A 20,118-nucleotide genomic window follows, 5' to 3' on the forward strand; every position below is an offset into this window, starting at 1 on the left:
TCTTATTGCTACAATGGGAGACGTTGTGTCCCAAACGTTTGTAATGAGTACAGTTCATGACCCGCGGCACAAAAAGGCGAAAAGGTAGACGAACGTTGTCAAAGAGGAGGTAGCTTGGGCAGACCCGGCTAAGGTCATCCGTTAGGAGACTGAGTTGATATATATATATATATATATATATATATATATATATATATATATATATATATATATATATATATATATATATATATATATATATATATATATATATATATATATATATATATATATATATATATATATATATATATATATATATATATCCTTTTTCCGTCAGCTGCGAATGATGCTGAATGCAAACGTTTGTGCTCCAGTATCTTCACTGGCTGTCCCATGTGTCAGCAGGTCCTCGTAACTCAGACTCTAATCGGAAACGACCCCGCAAACTTCAACCCTGTTAGCTGGTATATATACTCTGTAATCCTTCTTAAAGGGCCCCTAGCCAGCAATATCGTTTCGAGAATTTTCGGTATTTCTGCCACGGCCGAATATCGTACCTTCCAGAGCTCGAGAAATCTACAATAGATTCAAACACTTTTTTCTTTGGTCCGGAAGAAGATCACGTAAGCCCGGAGGCCGATTTTGTATCGACATCCATCTCACCTTAAGATGAACCACTGTCAGGGGAAGTCATTTTAGCACGAGCCTATTACCCAGTGCAAACTAGTATTAAAGACAAGAATGGATGGAAAGTGTAGTGCGGTACTTAACTTGTGTATATAACGGTATCTAGACAGCTTACTAGAAAAGACACTGCTTCACTATTCACTGGCCAGATAACGGTAAACTCGCAGAAACACAAAAGTAGGAAAAAATGCTGATGCCTCGACGAGGCGGAAAATGCGCAAGATAGCCTGGGAAGTGAATTAGCACTATTCTTTTCAACGTTACATTGCACGGACTGGAAAGATAGACTGGTCGGTCCGCGAGTCACAGAACGAGTGAAATATAATTCATCTTTGTGCATAAATAATTCCCAGACATTTACATCCTCGCTGTTGTGCTATCTTATGGTAAGCGCCATTTAGCACATTTCGAGAAAAACAATTTAGTTGTTTAGATTGAATATCTTGAAACTTATAAATGGTAGAAACAATTCAGACAAGACAGTTGATGCTTCTATCTATTCTGTATTAATCTCTTAAATATTTCGAAGATCGGTTGACTGTATTGCAAGTTTTTACTAAAACTGTGAACAAAAGCCGCACTCACACTATGCACTATGTAAATCCACCTATGCATCGCCAATCATAGTATCCCTATTGTTTACAGTCAATTTTATCGGTGATATCAGATTTTTGCAGTAGCCTTAGCGTAAACAGTAAAAACCTTCAAGTCCGGCATCTACTCGATCATCGTCTTGCTGGATGATGCACAGAGCATCGCAAACCCGAGGGGAATGTGGTGAAATCCTTCCGTTCCTTGGACCAAGAAGTTGGTATATACGAAAAAATCGTCAAATAGTACTTTTAGTCTATGAACATTGTCATACGGAAGAGCTGGTCCAACTTGGACGAATTCGAATAGCAGACCACCACCCAGAAGCGGAGGTTGAAGACAATGGCCAAGGAGATTTGTTCCAAGCGAAGCGCGGTTTGCTGATGGTGATGAACGAGGCGACGCCCCCCCCCCCCCGTTCCCACCAGGTTCCAGTCTATCTTACATCACGCCCCCGAAGAAGGTTCTCTTATGGTTGATCAGCAATGAGAAAGGAAAATCGAAGTCACTGTTCTTGTCCTCAGAATTTGCAATGAATGGAGAGAGATTTGCAGTGCCAAATACCTGTCACAAATAGCTGGATTTATCCGGAAGCACCATGCGGGAGAGGATTTGGTGTTTTGGCCAGACCTGACATCAGTCAGCTATGCCAAAACGCCGTTGGAGGGGATGGATGATCTCATTCTGGTGATTTGGACCCGTGGGCGTTAGCACGCACATTGGTTTCCACTGAATCGGTCAAGTGGGCAGTTGACAGCTTTGCTCCATACAAATCACCCGGAAAAGATGGAATACTTCCCGTGCTACTGCAAAAGGGATTTGATATTCTTAAACATGTCTTGAAAAAGATTTTGCTTTCCAGTCTTGCTACCGGGTATATCCCGAAAGCATGGCGAGAAATAACTGTTAGATTTATTCCCAAAGGGGGGCGCTCAAGCTATGAAGAAGCCAAGAGTTTTAGGCCTATCAGCTCAATTTCTTTTCTTCTGAAAGCTTTGGAACGGATAATCGATCATCACATCAGGAACGTTAGTTTAGTTGAGTATCCACTGCACAAAATGCAACATGCATATCAGTGTGGGAAATCCACGATCACTCTGCTTCACGATGTTGTTTACAACATTGAGAAAGCCTTCTCGCTCAAGCAATCTAGCTTGGCTGTATTCCTAGATATTGAGGGTGCTTTTGACAATGTGTCCTTCCAGTCTATTCTGGAAGCGACGTGCGGTCATGGGATACCTGCATGTATCTCGGGTTGGATAAACGCAATGCTTAGTAACCGCATACTTTGCTCATCACTGCGACAGACTGAGATACGGAAGTTGAGTATTTGCGGTTGTCCTCAGGGCGGCGTTCAATTACCTTTGTTATGGAACTTAGTAACTGACGGCTTGTTGAAGAAACTCAATGAGCTTGGATTTCCAACCTACGGGTTTGCTGGCGATTACCAAATACTAATTACTGGATTTTGCATCGGAACAATCTTTGACTTAATGCAACAGGCATTAAGAGCTGTCGAACAGTGGTGTCGACAAGTTAAACTATCAGTTAACCCAAGCAAAACTTCAATGGTTCTTTTCACGAAGAAGCGAATAACAACCAGGGTTCGTTCCTTGCAATTCTTTGATTCTGAGCTACTGTGTGCAGATCAAGTCAAATACGTTGGAGTCATATTGGCTTCCAAACTGAATTGGTCTGCTTACATTGAGTTCAGAGTCAAGAAAGCGTGCATGGCCTTCGGGCAGTGCAGACGAACTTTTGGAAAGACCTGGGGTCTCAAACCTAAATACATCTATTGGATTTACACGACAATTGTACGTCCAATACTGTCATACGGATGCCTTGTGTGGTGGCAGAGGGGAGAGGTGGTGACAGTCCAGTCAAAGCTAAACCATCTGCAAAGAATGGCGCTCATGGCGTTGACTGGTGCTTTCACCACGACTCCGACTGCTGCTCTTGAGGCACTTCTAAATATCAAACCATTACACATACACTTAAAACAAGAAGCACTATCATGTGCATACAGACTGCAGGTTACTGGGCTTTGGAACAGTAATCATATTGATCTTGCTACCAGTCATACGCGATTGTGGTCACAAATGGTTACATGGGGTGAAGATATTCTTGCTCCCAGCGATATTACACTCACTTTTAGTTTTCCTTACAGGACATTCCATGTGAAGATTCCCTCTCGAGAGGAATGGTTGTCTGGTTATATAGAAAGACAACAACAAAAGCAAGTGGTCTATTACACTGACGGTTCTCTGATGGAGGGACGTGCTGGTGCTGGTGTCTACTGTCGTGAAATGAGATTGGAACAATCTCACTCACTAGGTAGATACTGCACTGCATTCCAAGCAGAAATCTTTGCGATTATGTGCGGGGTGCAATCGGCCCTTCAACTGAGTTTGTCCGGCAGAGTTATAAACTTCTGCTCCGATAGTCAGGCTGCAATCAAGGCCCTTAGCTCAGACAAATCCCGGTCCAAGCTAGTGATCGCGTGCCGAACCCAAATCGAAGAACTAAGCATTGTCAACACTATCTACCTTGTCTGGGTGCCCGGAAATTGCGGTATTACTGGAAATGAATGGGCTGACGAATTGGCCAGGACAGATTCAGCGATTGATTTCGTTGGTCCTGAGCCCGCGCTGCCAATTTCGACAAGTTGGATAAGGGAAAAAATACGGTCCTGGGCTTCGTCCGAGCACCGCAATTATTGGAGAAATCTACAAACGTGTCGCCAAACAAAGGCGTTTCTAGAACAACCATGCCCAGTGGTTTCGAAAAATCTCTTACATTTTTCGAAGCTCCACTGCGTCATGCTGACCAGGGCTTTAACCGGTCACTGCAAACTCAATAATCACATGGCAACTATTCAGCGCGCTGAGTCTTTTTCATGTGATCTTTGTGAATCCGACTATGAAACCTCATATCATCTAATATGCAACTGTCCAGCGGTAGCGCAATTGCGATTTCGAGTCTTCAGCCGTCCTTATATAGACGAAACCATGTTTGGACGACTGAAACTCAGAGACATACTAAAGTTTCTTATCCAATGTGGTGAAGAGTTTTAGGCTTATTCGCAGGCAAGTTGAACTACTTGTGAGTTTAACTTACCTGTTGTTTATTTTTGTTTTGTGCTGTTATTTTTCCCACCCTTTCAATTCTACTTCCCCACACCTCCTTGTCCTTTCCTTCCGCTCAGGAAATGATGAAAACACACGGCAAGGCACAAATACCCGACTATGTACGGGGAACGTGCCATTTGAGCCAATATATTATGATTCCTGATTCCCTCCAAGTTCAAGTCTATCTTACACCACGCCCCCGAAGAAGGTTCTCTTATGGCTGATCAGCAATGAGAAAGGAAAATCGAAGTCACTGTTCTTGTCCTCGGAATTTGCAATGCATGGAGAGAGATTTGCAGTGCCAAATACCTGCCATAAATAGCTGGATTTATCCGGAAGCACCATGCGGGAGAGGATTTGGTGTTTTGGCCAGACCTGGCATCAGTCAGCTATGCCAAAACGTCGTTGGAGGCGATGGACTGCCTGAACATTACAGTGGTAACGAAGACGCGAGCCCTCCGAACGTTCCCTAGCTGCGGTTAATCGGGAATTGATTTGTAGTGCGGTAGACACAATCAAATGAAGCGGAGCCATACGTTTAGTTTCGACTTAATTGACGAAATGCACTCGGATGGCTGTTTTTCTATCGGTCACTTTCGAACGTGATTTACGTAACGCAAGTGTGGTAGACTATCGGTTTTTGGAGATAATACAAATACCAAAATTGAGAACTGTATGGCTCACAGAAGCAGGTATCGGTTTTTCGGTAGAAATTCCACCGACAGAGAACTACAGTGGAGGTAGGAGCAAAGGGATGTTAGTCAAGTAATCTCCGGATCGGTTCACGTTTCGTAAGATTCCGATGAGAGTGACAACACTAGTAAAAATGCCGTAGCTCAGCACTCTTCCCAAGTAATATCTAACTGTAGGTTACGATAAAAATCGTCCTACGCACCAACACTACGAACAGATCAACGCTCACAAACAGTAGTCTTATGTCAAAGTCCGACCAGGAAAAGTTTTTAGTATCAATAGGATCCCTATTGTAATTTTCTTGTACACTGTGAATCGCTTACGAAGTCTGTCTGAATTGATGGTCATATTCCTCGACGTGATTGTATGTATTATATCAAGACACTGCCTAATTATAGTAATGCACAGAAGCCATATGATTTCACCCTCATTGACGAAGTTGAAAAAAATTCCATATAACATGTTTGCGACATACCTTCAGATAGCTGGGTACACTTTTACCTTCCAGCACTGTAGTCGAAATTCAATAGGGAACGTCAAAATTGTTTGATATATGTGGTAGACGTAAACGCGTGACGGGATAAACACGCATGCGCGATTTCCCTGCACCCTCAGCCACAAAAAAATCATCCCTTATTTTCAGTGCTCGTTTCCGTGCATGTCATTTGTGCACATGGGATTGTGCAAAAACCAATTTTCAAAAAAGTTTAACTGCTATAGAGAATTTCCGGTACCGACGATTTAGGTTAGGTAAAAGTTCAATTATTGTAAATTTCATGTTTCGCGATAGTTAAAATTTTAACTGCAGACGTTCAAAACATAGTATTGTAGTTACGCATTCTATTAGACAATTCATACATATGCAGTGCACATCCCCAAGAATATTTTCTATATATTTCCTGTTCCTTGGTTTTCCTGCCCGCAGCTCAGTTTCCACACCGACGCATTTCGTCCAGCTGAATACGTACTAGCAGATAAAAACAAATGGCGTAAACAATGCATTTTTCTACCGCGTTTTGAGTTGTAATAATTTGATCGAATTTGAACAATTTGCTGTAAATTGCATCGCAAATAATAAGGCTCTACAATGTGCGAAGTGTGTGTCTTAGAAAGTTTACTGTTTAAAGTGAGTTTTCAGTGACGATTTGTGAAATTTGTCGACAGAAGTGCATTCAACCTGACGTGTGTACTCAGAAATTGTTCTGATAGAGGAGGGGTGATTTTTTGCGAATTTTCAGAGGATGCTTTCAACGGGAGGAATTCTGCATTCCTGTGTGACATAGGTTATGTCATAGAAGAAGTTCAATGTACTCGTTCCATTTATTGATTTGGTTCTATTAAAAATGTGTTCATGGTACTTTTAAACCACGTTTTAGAATCCAACAATGCTAGAAATGAAAACGTGTTTTGGTCACCTACTGCAAATGTGCTAAACAGTGATAGTGAAGTGCAATGAATATAGCTTGTTTTAGCTGATAACGGTTTAAGTTCGTTGATGGTTCCCCAGGGGAAATCAGTAAGGTAAAATAACACTGTAAACTTCTTGGCTTGCAAGTAATCATTAGAATGGTAGAAACTCTGATGAAGGTGTTTTAATGTGTAACTAATAAATACAGCAATTTCACGAAAAAAAGTTTCACAAGCTATCAGAATTTCGTTATATTCGATAGGGTCATTATTTATCGACCTGTATTCGTAATTAGGCTGGTGTATTCCATGTAATGGCATGTTCGTTTTTGACAGTGCACTACACCGGTGTAATCATTCAAACTTGGGTGTAAACAGCCTATCTCTTTTTTTTGCACTACACCGGTGTAACACCAAGAAAAAACGAAAACGCTATTAGATGTGTCGAAAATTCGTGTATTTATTAAATTTTTAATTTTGTAATAAGGGACCGTCCATAAACCACGTAGACCGAAATTTGAGATTTTTGACCACCCCTCCTCCCCCTAGTAGACCTTAGCAGACTTTTACCAACCCCCCCCCCCCACGCCAAAAGTCTACGTAGACTTTTGATTTTTTTATTCGCGGGAAATGTGAAATTAGCAAGAAGCACATTATAATGATCAATTAAAAATTAGCGTTGAGATTTATTTCAAGCTTTTTAAATATTAAAGAAAGGTTTTTCACAATGGTTTTTTTGTCTATGATTGATCAAATCAATTAATACCAATTCAAGGTGCTTTCCAACGTTTGTGTAGTGGAATACTTCTTTTCAAGGTTAGTCACTCAAATTTATGTAAAAAGATAGATCGACCTACACCAACAATGTAGAATTGCTGAACACTTTTTGAGCCTTACTGGTGCATTCAAAATTGTTTAATTATAAGAAACAATTACAAAATAATACTTTCGATATGTACTATCATCTAGACTAAAAGCATAAACCAAACATGCACACAAATTTCACTTTTCGTGAACAAATTTCAATATTTCTAAGATAATAAGATAATCTAAATTGTCTTATTTGATTAAGGGAACGAAGCTATTTAAATCTTTCCAAAAATATATATTTTTTTAATGTAATTAATAGCCGCATCACCTAAGAGTATTATCGCAAAGTATCAAAGTTTAACTCCGAATATTTTCGAAGATAAATATAGTAGAGCCGGTTTGCACGGAGTGGAGTAGGGTCAAGACGTAAAATTTAACGGGTGCTTAAAGATTTTGAAATAAGTGTAAATGATTGCAAGAGAAACTGATTAACTCGAGTAAACACTTTGTTGTAGAAGTTTAACTACACTACTGCTTTAACCACCGAAAGCAATAAATAAAAATAAAAAAATAATCCACTTTTTGTTAAAAATCGGGTGTTTTGTTGTTACAATGCTTAACTTTGACCATTTTTTAACTTTTTATGGTTCATGCATTTAATGGTCCATGCATGTCTGCTAACTAGTGGTGTCTCAGATTATTTCACGGCCAAAATCTTTCGTCGAGAGGAATTTTGGGCGATCGTCTTTGGAACTTTCATTTTGTATTATTCCTAGATCAAAACTATACCAAAATATACGCAAGAAACAACACCATGTGAGGTTGTCAAAAAAACGTGGGTTCTGGGTTGAGTGGTCGCTTAACGAGTAGTTACCTCAGTAGTGTACTAGCTTTGAAGTGTCTGCATAAATACTGAATAGACCGCTATATAATTAGTAATACGAGAATAACAAAAAATAAAAGTACGTAGACTTTTTCAAAGACCCTCCCCCTCCCCCCTCGTAGACAAACGTATACTTTTGCCAGACCCCCCCCCCCCCCCTATATGAGTCTACGTGGTTTATGAAATGCATCCTACCCATTTAAAGTCATTGCTTAGAGCATTGTCTGCCATTTTCGTTCAACGCAATGGCTCAAATAATAGTGTGATAAATGGGGCTCTCGATTCGAGTTTTTTGTGCTCAAACAGAAGTATTTCACCATTCGTTTACGGTCTATCGAGAAGCAAGTGTTTTTTCCAGTCCGTCAGTGTTAGATAAAGAATCGTACTAATCCCCGTTCAAGGTTATCTTGCACATTCTCTACCTCTCGAGGTTTTGGACTTTTTTTTTCTTTTGTGCGTGTTAACCGTTAGGCCGCATTCCTCACCCTTTTGTTAGTGAGGATTGAACAATAGCCAGCTATATAAGCTGGACTGGTGCGTCGTGGGAAACAAATTTACAGATAAGTAAAATCTACCTCTTTTGACACATTTACGGCTTATTCCCGTCTGCACGGGTGCTAACCCCGTACGTCGACGGTGTCGATGGCTCCCTCTCCGGACGGCCAAATGGAGGTCGAATCGACTCCCAAGGCTCTCCCCCGATCCAAAAAATATCCAGAGCTCTCGACCGGTCCCTTTGTGGTCTTCTTTCGGCCCAAAACAAAATCGCTGAATCTATTACAGATTTCAAAAGACCTGACGGAACGGTTCTCGGCTGTGGCCGAAATAAGAAAGGTGCGCTCAGACAGGGTCAGGGTCGTGTTGGCTAATTCAAAGCAGGCAAACGATATTGCTTGCTGCGAGCACTTTACGAAGGACTACTATGTGTATATTCCAGCTGTAAAAGTACAGTCTGAAAGCGTTGTCACCGATGAGAGTTTGACATGCGAGGATCTGCTGGAATACGGGGTTGGCCGTTTTAGAGACCGCTTACTTCAGCCAGTGAAAATACTAGAGTGCAAGCGTTTACACTCAGTAGTAGTTGCGGGGGATGGTTCAAAAACGTACCCCCAATCAAACTCTTATCGGGTGACCTTCGCTGGTACCGCTTTGCCAAATTACGTCCTCTTGCACAGGGTTCGTCTGCCTGTGCGTCTGTTTGTATCGCGGGTCATGAATTGCACAAAGTGTAAACAATTGGGTCACACAGCTACACATTGTAGCAATAAGGCCCGCTTTGGAAAATGTGGATGATTCGTGCAGTAAGAATGCTGAGAAGTGTCCTTACTATGCAGAGATTCTGCATGATATCTCGGCATGTCCCGGGTACAAACTACGCGGGGATAAACTAAAACGTTCCCTCGCGGGACGATCCGAACGTTCTTTCGCAGAAATGCTAAAGAAAGCTACGCCACCAACCTCAACAAACATCTATGCTCACTTGCCTCCTAACGAGGGCGAAGCTGATGACCCACAAGAGGGAACATCTACTAGGGTGCCTAGAAGTTATAGGAAGAGGACGAACATTTCCTCTCCTAAAGTTCCTTGTAAAGGCCAGAAGGTGTCCCTAGACGGGGCTCCGAAAGTGACATCTCTTGGAAGTGTTGCAACCAAGCCGAAGCAAGTAGCTCCTCAAAAATCCCAAGTGTTCCTCTGTTTCAGTTCGAGAATAATCGCGGTACTGGAACTATCAAACTCTCGGACATTGTGGACTGGATAATAAAAACTTTCAATATAACTGATCCTATTAAAAGTCTGTTATTAGCTCTTCTACCTACAGTAAGAACATTTTTAAAGCAGTTGACTGCGAAATGGCCCCTCCTTTCAGCGATTGTATCCTTCGATGGCTAACTCATCGAACGAGGCGCCGCGTTTAAGACGTTTCGGAATGACGGGTTACCCGCTAGTTTTCGACAGTACGCGACGTTAGACAAGCGAATGAAGAGTTTGATGAAAGCCAAGAAACGCGGTTATTGGCGCCGGTTCGTCGACGGATTAACGAGAGAAACATCGATGAGCACTCTTTGGGGAACAGCCCGACGTATGCGAAACCGAAACAGTACTAATGAGAGCGTGGAATATTCAAACCGTTGGATATTCGATTTCGCCAAGAAGGTTTGTCCGGAACAGCCACAGAAGATCTACCGCGCCGCGCCCCCTCACGATAACGCGAACGAAACACGTTTTTCGATAGTGGAGTTCTCACTTGCTCTCTTGTTGTGTAACAATAAAACTCCAGGGTCAGACAGAATCAAATTTAACTTGTTGAAGAATCTGCCAGACTCTGCCAAGAGACGCTTGTTGAACTTATTTAATGCGTTTCTTGAGGCTAACATTGTCCCGCACGATTGGAGACAAGTGAAGGTCTTCGCCATCAAAAAAAACCAGGAAATCAGTCTCCGATCACAATTCGTATCGACAGATCGCAATGCTGTCCTGTATCCGGAAGTTGCTCGAGAAAATGATCCTATTCCGCCTCGACAATTGGGTCGAAACAAATGGCTTACTGTCAGATACACAATTTGGCTTTCACAAAGGCAAAGGGACGAACGATTGTCTTGCGTTGCTCTCAACCGAAATTCAAATGTCCTATGCTAGCAAAGAGCAGATGGCATCAGTGTTCCTAGATATAAAGGGGGCTTTTGATTCAGTTCAGCACAATTACAGCTTCTACTAATGGGTCAAACTATAGCTCAGGCCTTCACAGTAAAATATCTAGGGGTCTGGTTCAACTCGAAAGATACTTGGGGATGCCACATTAGGTATCTGAAACAGAAATGCCAACAAAGGATCAACTTTCTTCGTACAATAACCGGAACGTGGTGGGGTGCTCACCCAGGAGACCTAATTAGGTTGTATCAAACAACGATACTGGCGGTAATGGAATACGGATGCTTCTGCTTTCGCTCCGCTGCGAACATACATATCATCAAACACGAAAGAATTCGTATCGTTGTTTGCGTATCGCCTTAGGGTGCATGCAGTCGACCCATAGTCTCGAAGTCCTGTCGGGCGTTCTCCCGCTGAAAAATCGATTTGGGGAACTCTCATATCGATTGCTCATTCGATGCGATATCTTGAACCCGATGGTGATTGAAAATTTCGAAAGGCAATTCTCAGACCTGTTTTATGTCCTCTGTACTTTGACTACATGGCGCAAAATATTAATCCTTCTTCTTACAATCCCAACCGTGTGCATTTTATAAATATTTCTGAATCTACTGTTTTCTTCGACACATCCATGAAAGACGAGATTAGGGGAATTCCGGACCACTTATTTTTTGGGGAAAATACGGGAGCTATTGAGTGCTTTATCTGATAAATCTTTCCAGATTACATTGGTGTGGGTCCCTTCTCATTGTTTCATTCCGGGCAATGAGAAGGCGGACTCCTTAGCTAAGGCGGGTGCCCTAGAAGGTGACGTTGTTGAAAGACCAATTTGCTTCCACGAATTTTTCAGTTTTACTCATCAGAGAACCCTCGAAAGTTGGCAAACCTCGTGGAGCAATGGAGAGCTAGGAAGGTGGCTAGTCACTAGGGTATCGACGAAACCTTAGTTCAAGGGGATGGATGTGGGTCGTGACTTCATTCGTGTGATGTCCCGACTCATGGCAAACCATTATACGCTGGATGCACATCTCCTGCATATTGGGCTCGTGGAGAGTGGTATCTGCACTTGTTGCGACAGCTATCACGATATCGAGTACATTGTCTGCGCGTGCACCGAGTATAGTTTCGCCAGGTCTCGGTTTATGGACACCCTCCGGGCCGGACGAAGACCACCCAACGTCCCGGTTCGAGATGTGCTAGCAAGCCGCGATGTCCTCTATATGCCCCTTATATACACCTTTGTAAAAACAATCAATATAAAAATTTAACTGCTCCTTCTTATTTCCTATCATTCTCAGAAACGCTCTCTTCCACCTGTAACATACACCCACGAAGTTTTGATGGGACTCCAAGGCGACACAAAACATCTCTGTCGAATGAGCCAACAAACACGGGACATCACACGCGCAACTCGAACTCTTTCCGATCCGCATCTGAGCCGTCTGGAGGAACCCCTGCCGACTCGAGGAAGAATACCCGGCCTCCCTGTACATAATTCTTAGACTCGGCCACCCAAGTCTACATCCTATGCCGTTGATCTCCCGATGCCTGAAACTGTTAATAACTTTCTTCCCTGCCTTCTTTGTCCACCCTCCCTCCCTTGTATCTTATACCCAGAAGTATCATTCCTTGCCCCCCCCCCATTCTGTCTCTTCCAGTTCTAACTATTATATTATATAATCTCATTGAAAATGCCCAAATCTACTACCACAAAAAATAACTCTATTTATTCTCCCCGAATCCTCACAAAATTAAATCACGCCCTCTAGTTATTCCTAGTTTTAAGATAGTTATAAAAATTGTCCCTCTTAGTCAAAAATTATTTGCTTCAATAATCTCCCTGCTAAAAATGTCAAACCATATTGCCATAAAAACTAAATGACCCCCCTAATATTACGAAAATTATGTTACTCCCTTGTGTATATGTATAGCTATAAATTCTCCTTAGTTTAATTTAAAAAAAAATCAATATGTAATCCCCTAGTTTTAAGTAATTTAAAATGTAAAACAAACCAAGATTGGCACCTTTAAGCTAACGCAAACCTGCCTTATCAAATGAACAAATTGAATTAAAAAAAGAAGTATTCGCAGATCACTTTGGTGTTAATGAACGAAGCAAAGATGCTGATGCCAATGTATACACGATTCATTGTTTGTAGGCCGCGTAATTAATGAAATAGTGTGGCACTCTTCCTAATAGGGCCAAAATAAGTGAAATAATGGGTGCATAACCATTGTTTGTTCTTTTTTCTTTTACTTCATCGCAAAAGTCCAAACGATTATTACAATTTATAAACAAGTGGCTTCTATATCCCCACTCTCCCATATTTTAGAGTTCCAATGAAAAAGGTGATCCCAAATTCTCAAAATGTGTAGCATGCAAAAGCTTTTGCACCTCGAAATGCAAAATGTAAAACTTGTGCTCAGTCGGATATGATAAAGGGGTGCCGTAAAATCGTCAAAGTTCGAACATTTTCTGCCGTGAAATTTCAGATATCTATATCATATTTTTGATTAAATTAGTTATGTGATTTGCATCTCAACTTCGTCTTAAATTTTTTTCCTCGAGAAAAAAATTCTATATGTTGCAGCTATTCTGAACAAAACATATAATTCCTGGCTGTGTTACTAATAGTCTGTGATAGCACAGATATCGTGAGTTGTAAGCTCCGATATGAGACATACGTCAATAGCTTTATTTGCAAGTTTCGGCTCTTGATCCAATACTATGGATGCTTTAATTTCCTGCATAGGTCAAGCAAGTATATATAAATCGAGTAAACAGCTTTTTCCGCTTATTGTTTTAAGTCTGCTGATGCAAGAGAGAGGCAACTTTCTAAGCTTTCTCAGTTAAACCATAAGGACCAGCGATTCGAAGTATCTCTGCAAAGACTCGATCCAACAGGTTCCTGCTTTCATGTCGTGAGAAGCGGTTGAACACAGGAGTATCTAAGTCAAGGCATATCTCCATGCTGAGAACTGAATGACTGGTAGGACTAAAATATGCCAGGTGCGCCCAGAGTATGATGGGTCTTGTTCATGCTGTGTGAAATGAATCTCTGACACGGTGGACATTCGTTCCTTCACAAATCGTGCAATTCAAATGAAACTAATGTTCCTAATACCCATTTCGGGACTCGCTATACTGCCGTTCTACGCATAATTGTCCCATGTATATAGGGAATCCCATAGAACGTGAGACAAATATGCTTATAACGGCAGTATAGGCGATTATTATTTATGCCAAAGTGTTGCTATGGTGATGAAATGCTTAGTGTTCTGATCGCCAATGGTTAGAGAAGCACAAATGAATCTTTAGTAAATGAACTATGAAATCTAGGAAAAGCTTCCATAGCATTGGTTCAATTGCCGTATTTCCAAAAAGGATGTTGGAAAGCTATTTAACCCCGTCTTCATAGTTTTCGACAAAATTGGCATGACAAATCGACGTGAAATGCTTCGTGCATGTTTACTTGCGAATTGTGCTATTGACGCATGTCTAAGCTGACCAACTCTGTCGAAAAAATCCGTACACCATACGAACAATCTACCTGACTGTGGTGAGCGATTACGCTTCGTTGCTGCAAGGTGTCCGGATTTTTTCGTCAGAGTTGGTCAGCTTACGCATGTCTAATATCCGACTTCGCAAATTTTTGACGCATAATGCATCATCACCTGATTATTTCAAAAGGGTTCTATCATTTTAGAACAGAAATGCTCCTACATTTGAGAGGAACTGAATAAATGGAATAGTTATGCAGCACAAATTCTCATAAAGTTATTATAAGAAATCGTCTAACATTTGCACGATCTGGCAGGGAAGAGGTGGTAGATGTAATTCTCTGCTTAGACAGTATTACACAGGAGTTGGCAAACTGATTCGTACCGAACGTGTTCGAACCGTCATCTTTGATCATTCAAACGTCTCGCTAGATGTCGCCACATATTTGACTGGGTTTTATCTATTTTTCAACGGTTGAAGTTATGCGTGCTTCTAGAGGAATCCCAAGAGGTGGGATGCCAAACTTGCAATAATCAAAAAGTTATGGAAGTTGGAATCGCAGACGTCCATAAAGCTTAAGGAAATGCCTTTCAATCCTATGAGCAAAGTGGTTTGCCTGTAATTTTATATAATTTACTTTCGAAGCCGAAAAATTTTCATGTCAATTCAATTAGCACACCTAATATTAAATACTAGGATAATATCCCAACTAATTGGACCAACCTCCATAAGGTGTTTAAGGCATGCTTATGAATACATACAAACCTACCTTAAACCAATTCTGAAACCGCACACCGATTCTTCGAAATGTTTAAGAACAACATTAAATACGTTTGATTTGCGTTCTAAATAAGCTTTAAATCTTTACGGATTTATCATTGCTTTTGAAGCAAACAAAAAACAGAAATATTAGAACAACTTGTTTTAAAGGTTTCCTTTTATATATACACCCAGCCAAATCATACAGCGAGATTCATAAGAATTATCTTATGATGTATAGAAAAATAACAAAACTATGTTTTCATAAGATTATTATGAAAAAATACGACTTTATAGGGTATTGCATACGTTACTCACTAGAGTTTCATACGAGTATCTTATGATTCACATAAACATAAGAGAAATATCTAATTTTGTCTTATGAAAAATCGAAGATGCATTAAGGAAATATAAATCATAGCAAACTGATTTGACGAAATGAATGCCGATTCATAAGGTAGTATTATGATTTACATACGTCCTGCTTGTGGCTAAAAAATATACGTTATACTTATTAAGTTCACTGTATTTTTTGGCTGAGTGTAGTAGACTACACTTATTTCGATACTCTGAATTTATGGATTATTCATGTCTTCATTTTCGAAAACTTTGCTGAAGACACTAAGTTTCAAGCTAAATTTTCTTGAATATTAAATTCTCTATAATTACTTCTAGGTGGGCTACCCGCCAAAATTATTTCATCAAAAGATGTGCTGTTTTATGTTGTAAAATTCTTCAATGATACATCACATCGAAATTTGACAGTTTCGAATTTGGGCACGAATTTGGGCACGATCGTAAAAAAGTTTTGGAGCATTTATGTTACTTTTCTTCACTATTCAAGCTCACTACTTTACAACGAATCCTAGTATCTAGTACACGAAATTTTATTACCATTCAATTCAGCTCTCAAATATACACCATTAACAGCTACTACCATGATATATATTGATTTTTATTTAATTTTTTTTTTAATTTATACACGTAGAAACGTCTACGCCCTTTCAAAAAATTCCGCTTGAGTCAAAATAATCTTATTGATTGTGGAAAATGTTTAGTCTTCCATACCGGTGAAATCTGTAAAGTTTCATCGGAATATAAGATGGTTGGTTACAATTTGGGAGATTTTCCAGTGGCTCTATGGAGCGACAACTTAAAAAATACGTAGTGTGTTACATTGGCATTTCTTCATTGGAGCGCCGGTACTGGTGTAGTGGTGTCTTCTGTCGTGAAGGAGACCAATTATATTCCCTTGGTCAATGCTATACTGTATTCTAAACGCAAGTATTCGCAATTTTGTGTGCAGTACAATTGAAAGCACTTATTCCGGCTGATTCGAGATCGGAGCTAGTAATCACATTGGGGACTCCAATCGAGAAACTCAGTATTTCAGATGCAATCTAGCTTCAATGGGTTCCCAGTCATTTCGTTATTACTGTATTACTAGTTTCACTGAAATACATCTTGGTGCAAAAATGCAAAATTTTGAATACCAATTTCGGTTTATTTTGATCCCCGCATCAAGGAAAGTTAAAGAAAAATGAATTTCAAGAGATATCTAAAAAAGTTTTTGGAGAATAATCTGTAGTGGGTGAAGTTTAATTCATCTCATTCAGTAGCTAATTTTGAAAAAAGAATATCAGTTTTTATAAGAATGTGCTTAGAAACAAAAACGCTTTCGATAAAAATTTAAAAGAAAGTCCTCTATAATAAATTGCATGGAAGTGATGATCTCAGTATGTATCTGAATCGTCAAATTAATTCAAACACAATGATGTATAATTTTCGGATTATGGTCATGGCAGAATCATAAATAAATCATTCGTTGTGCTTACTCGATAAAAGTTGACATTTTTATAGTTTTCTCACAATGCATTATTATTACTAGTATTTCGATACTTTTCACCCGTAGGCGCCGGCTCTAAATTTTTTTATTGAAAATTTTCTTTGGATGCGCTTTCGCCGAATTACAATACATTCATTGGACAACGATATCGCAGAGTACCAACGAGCCTCCGAATTTGTCCCTTCGGCTCTAAGATTGACCTATGTTGCTCGCAGCTTACCATGCAGCGAAATGTGGCTAAGAGAACCATAAATTATGCTTTAATGTTATCGAGATCATGTCGTACCGATAGGGTATAGAAAGTTCGGTGATGACTTGTTTCCTGAAGAAGCTGACTGAGGGAATAGGTACCGTTAGATTTTGTGTTGAATCGCAGTGCGTGGTGTGAATTTTGTTCCTAGGCTATGCTTCGTCTATGTTGAAAGAAGAGAAAAAAGTTACAACTCATTTTGGCAGGAGTTGAGGAGAAAGCGAGGACCTGCGTGTGTGAGATGTGCTATTGAATGGGGTGGTAGTTTTAGATAACCGTTCAAGATAGAAATAGGATGGATTAATGGTCTATGTAGTTTTATGAATTTCGGTCTTGATTACCAGCATCTGTGAGTCAACTGATCGTAGATAGTAGCCTTTTCGGTTAGAATTAGGGGGGTTTGCTTCCTTTGAGGGTGAAGCTGTATATCTAAACAAAAGTTACTGTCCGCTCTTGCGCGCTGTTTGTGGTAACCTATCTGCCATGTATTGGAGCTAAGATCTAAGAAGCCTGGCTAGGGACGATCCGCAATCAGTAGGAGCTGATGAACCATGGCGTAACGTGTTTTCGTTCATTGACACGCAAACCACGCTCTGCTTTCTTTTGTTGTCCAATATTTTTGTTCTCCACCAAATATCAAAATATTGAGTAGTGTGTGTTGCGTCCAACTTGTGTGATTTGAGCATCAAACAGAACGAGCGGAACATTTCTAAACTTGCTGTGAGGTTCATATTTTTTGTGTCCACCGTGATGTAAGCGTGGTATATAGGTGGGCAAAAAATCACTTTCTTTGATATATGCACGGAAAGCCGATTTATCATATTTTCAACCAAACAAATAGTTGATTTTTTTAGTTTGAATTAAGTCTAAGCGTGGTATATAGGTGGGCAAAAAATCACTTTCTTTGATATATGCACGGAAAGCCGATTTATCATATTTTCAACCAAACAAATAGTTGATTTTTTTAGTTTGAATTAAGTCTACACATGAATACCAACGTCTAAATCTTGAGACATTTGTATCGGATTGGACATGATCGCCTAAACCAGTACACGAACAATATGTATTGTTGACTTTACAAGTTCATTATTGAAAATATAATTTCAATACAAGGACTGGATTTGTTTGACATTTTGTTTCAATTCGTACACAATCAATGGTTGATCGTGTGGAATTAAATTGTGCAAATCTACCAGATGTTGTTATCAGGACTGGCGGATGTCGTGGGTAGTATGGGAAGTGCAGCTGTTCAATCAAGTTTTGAGTCAAGAGTTACCCCAACATACTTAACTTGACAGCACACCACCTTGAGGACATCCGCAGATACTCAGTTTCTTTATCTCTACTTATCTTAACGATGAGCACAGATGTCGATTGCTAAGCATTGCGTGTATCCAGTTCGTGATATATGAAGGTACTCCATGACCTCGTGCTGCTTCCAAGATGGATTCGAAAGACACGTTGTCAAAAGCACCTTCAATATCGAGAAAAACTCCTAAACTTGAGTGCTTTTGTGAAAAAATGGAATATTCACCACTGGAACTGCTAATCCAATCTGACATGAAAGTATTTCGATTTCGAAGGTAACTTATTTAATCTTCTAGTCTCGTTGTGACTTTAGATATTTGTGCAGAGGCTTTTCCAACCACTTTGCTCAGGCGATCGAAGGGCATTTCTGTACATGTGCGCTATTCTGCAAAATGTTTATTAAGGTTTCATCCATAAAATAAAGTTTTTCGAATGTAAGGTGTCAAAAATGGCGTCCAAAATGACGGCTCCAGCAAAAGGTGTTTTGAAAACCGACTTCATCTGCGGGCACGATACAGGTCACAATTCGTCGTCTACAAGCAGAAAACTAAAACAATCTTGAAGATTACATTCCGTAGAGGCGCCCCAACCTAAAAAAAATTGAAAAAATCGATATAGATACAAAATGGCGGCCATTTGAAAATAAAGTATCGTTTTTCGCATGATTTTTCAACTTTGGCCGGCTGTAAAAAATCGTTAATGATCAAAATATTGCGATTTTGTAGGTTACAGCGCCCAAGAATGTTGTCTTCTTTTAGGCGAGCAAAACCCGAAGTAGATTAGATTTTACAGAATTGCGCACATGTCTAAGTCATTTTACTTCTTAAAAAAAATGATCAAACATTAGGTACTTTTTGCCACAATTATATAAGAGAACCCCGTTAAAGGCCTCCAATCCCTGTGTCTGCGATTCCAAGCTCTACTACATATTTTTTTGAATCGAATAAGTCCGGTATTCCACCAAGGGGTTCCTCTAGAAGCACACATAACTCGAAGCGGGCAAGTCTCTTGGCATGCTGCTACTATGAGTTTGTTTATTTACCCAAGACCTCATGCAAGTCACGCGGAAATTCAATCATTAGAAGATACCAATGCAACCTAGTCGACAAGCCCTCATCGTAGAGGTCCCAGTTCGTAGGTTTGGGATTATGATATGTGACGATATCTCGTTCCTGTTGTGCTATCTTATGACAAACGCCATTGTGGGGTAATCTGAGTTAGATATGTCACATTACATGTCTAAAAAATCTCTCCAAAGTGGTCTTTCCAGAATTTTGACACTCTGCTTAGTTAATGAGATATAGCGAGAATCGTGCTGAGAAATTTTCAATTTTATACTTTAAATGACTGTGTCTGGGGATTGGCTCAAGTTATCTTGATCTATTAGATGTTTTATGTGTAAAACTATCTGAGAAACATAATGGCATAATTATTTTCAAAACAAAAATACACGAATTGTGAGAAAAATGCGGTTTATGTTTTAAACTGGAAGTATAGCGTATTTCGCAACACTGTAACCAAAATTACTATTTTTGCTAGATTTCTTGACTGATTTCCCTCAAAATGCAGCTCGCCGATTGTTTATAGAGCAAATTAAGCCAGAGATATGAATAAAAGTTAATA

The 20,118-nt window shown here is 40.0% G+C and overlaps 1 protein-coding gene across 1 annotated transcript in view; it reads left to right on the forward strand.

The window, feature by feature from the left end:
* Positions 1-6,030: 6,030 nt before the first annotated feature.
* The window catches only part of LOC131686709 (protein rhomboid), a 224,227-nt gene continuing 210,139 nt past the window's right edge, over positions 6,031-20,118 (forward strand). The window contains exon 1 of the mRNA XM_058970627.1: positions 6,031-6,602. The gene's annotated coding sequence lies outside the window, so the exon portion shown is untranslated. The remainder of the gene's footprint in view (positions 6,603-20,118) is intronic.

Source organism: Topomyia yanbarensis, chromosome 3 (assembly GCF_030247195.1).
Source record: "Topomyia yanbarensis strain Yona2022 chromosome 3, ASM3024719v1, whole genome shotgun sequence".
NCBI lineage: Eukaryota > Metazoa > Arthropoda > Insecta > Diptera > Culicidae > Topomyia > Topomyia yanbarensis.